The following is a 7083-nucleotide window of genomic DNA, read 5'->3' as shown; positions in this document are numbered from 1 at the left end:
GATATTCTATTATAGCAGCAAGAGTGGACTAAGACACTATCATGTTGTTGACACTTTGGTACAGTAGCCTACATTTACCCTAATGTCTTTTGTCAAACAGAGGTTAGCTTTTTTTCCTTTCTTTCTTTTTTTAAAAAAACATAGAATGGGCTCATTCCAAGATGGCCGAATAGGAACAGCTGTGATCTGCAGCTCCCAGCGTGATCGATGCAGAAGATGGGTGATTTTTGCATTTCCAACTGAGCTCTGAAAAGAGCAGTGGTTCTCTCAGCACAGGATTTGAGTTCTGAGAATGAACAGACTGCCTCCTCAAGTGGGTCCCTGGCCCCCATGTAGCCTAACTGGGAGACACCTCCCAGTAGGGGCTGACTGACACCTCATACAGCTAGGTGCCCCTCTGGGAAGAAGCTTCCAGAGGAAGGATCAGGCAGCAATATTTGCTGTTCTGCAATATTTGCTGTTCTGCAGCCTCTGCTGGTGATACCCAGGCAAACAGGGTCTGGAATGGACCTCCAGCAAACTCCAACTGACCTGCAGCTGAGGGACCTGATTGTTAGAAGGAAAACTAACAAAACAGAAAGGAATAGCATCAACATCAACAAAAAGGACATCCACACCAAAACCCCATCTGTAGGTCATCAACATCAAAGACCAAAGGTAGATAAAACCAAAAAGATGGCGAGAAACCAGAGCAGAAAAGCTGAAAATTCTAAAAACCAGAGCGCCTCTTCTCCTCCTAAGGATCGCAGCTCCTTGCCAGAATAGAACACAACTGGATGGAGAATGAGTCTGATGAGTTGACACAGTAGGCTTCAGAAGATTGATAATAACAAACTTCTCTGAGCTAAAGGAGCATGTCCTAACCCTTCTCAAGGAAACTAAAAACCTTGAAAAAAGTTAGAAGAATGGCTGACTAGAATAAACAGTGTAGAGAAGACCATAAATGACCTGATGGAGCTGAAAACCATGGCACAAGAACTTTGTGACGCATGCACAAGCTTCAGTAGCCCATCTGATCAAATGGAAGAAAGGATATCAGCAACTGAAGATCAAATTAATGAAATAAAGCAAGAAGAGAAGTTTAGAGAAAAAAGAGCAAAAAGAAATTAACAAAGCCTCCAAGAAATATGGGACTATGTGAAAAAACCAAATCTATGTTTGATTGGTGTACCTGAAAGTGATGGGGACAATGGAACCAAGTTGGAAAACACTCTTCAGGATATTATCCAGGAGAACTTCCCCAACCTAGCAAGGCAGGCCAGCATTCAAATTCAGGAAATACAAAGAATGCCACAAAGATACTCCTTGAGAAGAGTAACCCCAAGACACATAATTGTCAGATTCACAAAGGTGGAAATGAAGGAAAAAATGTTAAGGGCATCCAGAGAGAAAGGTTGGGTTACCCAGAAAGGGAAGCCCATCAGACTAACAGCAGATCTCTTGGCAGAAACCCTACAAGCCAGAAGAGAATGGGGACCAATATTCAACATTCTTAAAGAAAAGAATTTTCAACCCAGAATTCCATATCCAGCCAAACTAAGCTTCATAAGTGAAGGAGAAATAAAATCCTTTACAGACAAGCAAATGCTGAGAGATTTTGTCACCACCAGGCCTGCCTTATAGGAGCTCCTGAAGGAAGCACTAAACATGGAAAGAAACAACCGGTACCAGCCACTGCAAAAACATGCCAAATTGTAAAGACCATCAATGCTATGAAGAAACTGCATCAACTAATGAGCAAAATAACCAGCAAACATCATAATGACAGGATCAAATTCACACATAATAATATTAACCTTAAATGTAAATGGGCTAAACTCCCCAATTAAAAGACACAGACTGGCAAATTGGATAAAGAGTCAAGACCCATCAGTGTGCTGAATTCAGGAGACCCATCTCATGTGCAGAGACACACATAGGCTCAAAATAAAGGGATGAAGGAAGATCTACCAAGCAAATGGAAAGCAAAAAAAAGCAGGGGTTGTAATCTTAGTCTCTGATAAAACAGATTTTAAACCAACAAAGATCAAAAGAGACAAAGAAGGTATTACATAATGGTAAAGGATCAATTCAACAAGAAGAGTTAACTATCCTAAATATATATGCACCCAATACAGGAGCACCCAGATTCATAAAGCAAGTCGTTAGAGACCTACAAAGGACTTAGACTCCCACACAATAATATTGGGAGACTTTAACACCCCACTGTCAATATTAGACAGATCAATGAGGCAGAAGGTTAACAAGGATATCCAGGACTTGAACTCAGCTCTGGTATTGGTCTGCTATTGGTATCGCAGACCTAATAGACATCTATAGAACTCTCCACCCCAAATCAACAGAGTATACATTTTTCTCAGCACCACATTGTGCTTATTCCAAAACTGACCACATAGTTGAAAGTAAAGCACTCCTCAGCAAATATAAAACAGAAATCACAACAAACTGTCTCTCAGACCACAGTGCAATGAAATTAGAACTCAGGATTAAGAAACTCACTCAAAACTGCACCACTATCTGGAACATGAACAACCTGCTCCTGAATGGCTACTGGGTAAATAACAAATTAAAGGGAGAAATAAAGATGTTACTTGAAACCAATGAGAACAAAGACAGAACATACTAGAATCTCTGGGACATTTTTAAAGTAGTGTGTAGGGGGAAATTTATAGCACTAAATGCCCACAAGAGAAAGCAGGAAAGATCTAAAATTGACACCGTAATGTCACAATTAAGAGAACTAGAGAAGCAAGGGCAAACAAATTCAAAAGCTAGAAGACAAGAAATAACTAAGATCAGAGCAGAAGTAAAGGAGATAGAGACACAAAAAAACCTTCAAAAAATCATTGAATCCAGGAGCTGTTTTTTTGAAAAGATCAACAAAATTGATAGACCACTAGCAAGACTAATAAAGAAGAAAAGAGAGAAGAATCAAATAGATGCAATAAAAAATGATAAAGGGGATATCACCACTGATCCCACAGAAATACAAACTACCATCAGAGAATACTATAAACACCTCTACACAAATAAACTAGAAAATCTAGAAGAACTGGATAAATTCTTCGACACATCCACCCTCCCAAGACTAAACCAGGAAGAAGTTGAATCTCTGAATAGACCAATAACAGGCTCTGAAACTGAGGTAATAGTTAATAGCCTACCAACCAAAAAAAGCCCAGGACCAGATGGATTCACAGCAAAATTCTACCAGAGGTACAAAGAGGAGCTGGTACTATTCCTTCTGAAACTATTCCAATCAACAGAAAAAGAGGGAATCATCCCTAACTCATTTTATGAGGCCAGCATCATCCTGATACCAAAGGTTGGCAGAGACACAACAAAAAAAAAGAGAATTTTAGACCAATATCCCTGATGAACATTGATGTGAAAATCCTCAATAAAATACTGGCAAACCGAATCCAGCAGCACATCAAAAACTTATCCACCAATATCAAGTTGGCTTCATCCCTGGGATGCAAGGCTGGTTCAACATATACAAAGGAATAAACATAATCCATTACATAAACAGAACCAATGACAAAAACCACGATTATCTCAATAGATGCAGAAAAGGCCTTCAACAAAATTCAACATCCCTTCATGCTGAAAACTCTCAATAAACTAGGTATTGATGGAATGTATCTCAAAATAAGAGCTATTTATGAAAACACACAGCCAGTATCATACTGAATGGGCATTCCCTTTGAAAACTGGCACAAGACAGGGATGCCCTCTCTCACCACTCCTATTCAACATAGTTGGAAGTTGGAAGTTCCAGCCACGGCAATCAGGCAAAAGAAGGAAATAAAGGGTATTCAATTAGAAAAAGAGGAAGTCAAATTGTCCCTGTTTGCAGATGACATGATTGTATATTTAGAAAACTCCATCATCTCAGCCCAAAATCTCCTTAAGCTGATAAGCAACTTCAGCAAAGTCTCAGGATACAAAATCAACATGCAAAAATCACAAGCATTCCTATACACCAATAAGAGACAAACAGAGAGACAAATCATGAGTGAATTCCCATTCATAATTGCTACAAAGAGAATAAAATGCCTAGGAATCCAACTTACAAGGGATGTGAAGGACCTCTTCAAGGAGAACTATAAACCACTGCTCAAGGAAATAAGAGAGGATACAAACAAATGGAAAAACATTCCATGCTCATGGATAGGAAGAATCAATATTGTGAAAAAGGCCATACTGCCCAAAGTAATTTATAGATTCAGTGCTATCCCTATCAAACTACCATGGACTTTCTTCACAGAATTAGAAAGAACTACTTTAAATTTCATATGGAACCAAAAAAGAGCCTGTATAGCCAAGACAATCCTAAGCAAAAAGAACAAAGCTGGAGACATCATGCTACCTGACTGCAAACTATATTGCAAGGCTGCAGTAACTAAAACAGCATGGTACTTGTACCAAAACAGATACATAGACCAATGGAACAGAACAGAGTCCTCAGAAATAATGCCACACATCTACAACCATCTGATCTTTGACAAAACTGACAAAAACAAGCAATGGGGAAGAGAATCCCTGTTCAATAAATGGTGTTGGGAAAACTGGCTAGCCATATGCAGAGAACTGAAACTGGATCCCTTCCTTACACCTACACAAAAATTAATTCAAGATGGATTAAATACTTAAATGTAAGACCTAAAACCATAAAATCCCTAGAAGAAAACCTAGGCAATAACATTTAGGACACAGGCATGGGCAAGGACTTGATATCTAAAACACCAAAAGCGATGGCAACGAAAGCCAAAATTGACAAATGGGATCTAATTAAACTAAAGAGCTTCTGCACAGCAAAATAAACTATCATCAGAGTGAACAGGCAACCTATAGAATGGGAGAAAATTTTTGCAATCTACCCATTTGACAAAGGACTAATATCCAGAATCTACAAGGAACTTAAACAAATTTACAAGAAAAAAACAACCCCAACAAAAAGTGGGTGAAGGATACGAACAGACACTTCTCAAAAGAAGGCATTTATGTGGCCAACAAACATATGAAAAAAGCTAATCATCACTGGTCATTAGGGAAATGCAAATCAAAACCACAATGAGATACCATCTCATGCCAGTTAGAATCGAATGGTGATCATTAAAAAGTCAGGAAACAACAGATGCTGGAGAGGATGTGGAGAAATAGGAATGCTTTTACATTGTTGGTAGGTGTGTAAATTAGTTCAACCATTGTGGAAGACAGTGTGGCGATTCCTCAAGAATCTAGAACCAGAAATACCATTTGACCCAGCAATCCTATTACTGGGTTTATACCCAAAGGATTATAAATCATTCTACTATAAAGACATGCACACGTATGTTTACTGCAGTGCTGTTCACAATAGCAAAGACTTGGAACCAACCAAAATGCCTATCAATGATAGACTGGATAAAGAAAATGTGTCATATATATACCATGGAATACTATGCAACCATAAAAAAGGATGAGTTCGGCCTGGCGTGATGGCTCATGCCTGTAATCCCAGCACTTTGGGAGGCTGAGCTGGGCAGATCATGAGGTCAGGAGATTGAGACCATCCTGGCTAACACAGTGAATCCCCCATCTCTACTAAAAATACAAAAAATTAGCCGGGCATGGTGGCGGGTGCTTGTAGTCCCAGCTACTTGGGAGGCTGAGGCAGGAGAATGGCGTGAACCCGGGAGGCGGAGCTTGCAATGAGCGGAGATCGCGCCACTGCACTGCAGCCTGGGCGACAGAGCCAGACTCAGTCTCAAAAAAAAAGGATGAGTTCATGTCCTTTGCAGGGACATGGATGAAGCAGGAAACCATCACTCTCAGCGAACTAACACAGGAACAGAAAACCAAACACCACATGTTCTCACTCATAAGTGTGAGTTGAACAACCAGAATATACGGGCACAGGAAGGAGAACATCACATACTGGGACCTGTGGGGGGCTGGGGTGGTAGGGGAGGGATAGCATTAGGGACAGCATTAGGAGAAATACCTAATGTAGATGACGGTTTGATGGGTGCAGCAAACCACCGTGGCACTTGAATACTGATGTAACAAACTCGTGCGTTCTGCACATGTATCACAGAACTTAAAGTATAAATACATGTATATGTAGAATGCTTCACAAATTTGCGTCTCATCCTTGTGCAGGGGATGTACTAATTCTTTGTTGTTCCAATTTTAGTATATGTGCTGCCGAAGCCAGCACTAGCTTTTTAAAAAAAAAAAAAAACTAATAAACTATTCCTTTATGATATTTTGTGTTACTTTTATGTGGAAAATTCTTCCTCAGTCCAAGATCTTATAAGTATATATCAATTTGTCTAGCTTTTTTTGGTATAATTTATGGTATAATTTAACAATTATAGTTCTTTAATTCATTTGGAATTGGTTTTGGTGTAATATGAGGTGAAGTGGCACACATTTTTTTCAAAAATTTTACCTCATGTTTTAGCATCAATTATTGAATAATCTCTTTTCTTCATGGATTTATGATGTGTCATTATGTACTTATAAAATTATTATTTTAAAAATATTCTCTTGCATGTATTAGTTTTTTTCATAATTGTACAACTAATAAAATGTTTTAATTATTGTAACTTAATAGTGTAACTTGGTAGGTCAATTTTTTTTCTTTGAACTTGTTTTTCTTTGTGATTTTTTTGCACATTTTCTTACATAAATTCAAAATCATTTTGTCAAGTTCTTGCTCTTTCCACTGCAGACCAAACATAAGTCCCACTAGGATTTTGATTATTATTGCATTAAAACCCTATATTAATTTGTGCATAATTGATATTTTTACAGTAGTGAATCTTCTTAGTCAATAATATAACATGCCATTCCATTTATTTTTTATAACTCAATAAAGCTCTATAGTTTTCCTCATACTACTCCATAAATTAATTTGTTGTTAATATAAAAATATGTTAAGTATATAATTATTGTTTCTAAGATTAATGGTATCTTTTCCTGTTATGGTTTCTACATAGCTATTCTGCTATATTAGAAAGCTTTGCTTATTGAATGTCCATCTCGTATGTAGGCTATTTAGTAACTTCACTTAGTGCTCAGCTTATTTTCAGC

The 7083-nt window shown here is 38.1% G+C and overlaps 1 non-coding gene across 1 annotated transcript; it reads right to left on the bottom strand.

The window, feature by feature from the left end:
• Window positions 1-6102: 6102 nt before the first annotated feature.
• On the bottom strand, window positions 6103-6205 carry LOC116470001 (U6 spliceosomal RNA). The gene has a single exon (XR_004248446.1). It is a non-coding gene; the product is annotated as a U6 spliceosomal RNA (small nuclear RNA).
• Window positions 6206-7083: the final 878 nt, after the last annotated feature.

Source organism: Hylobates moloch, unplaced genomic scaffold, assembly GCF_009828535.3.
Source record: "Hylobates moloch isolate HMO894 unplaced genomic scaffold, HMol_V3 SCAFFOLD_5, whole genome shotgun sequence".
NCBI lineage: Eukaryota > Metazoa > Chordata > Mammalia > Primates > Hylobatidae > Hylobates > Hylobates moloch.
Note: the sequence above shows the minus strand (reverse complement) of the source record. Positions and strands in the feature narration are given on the sequence as shown.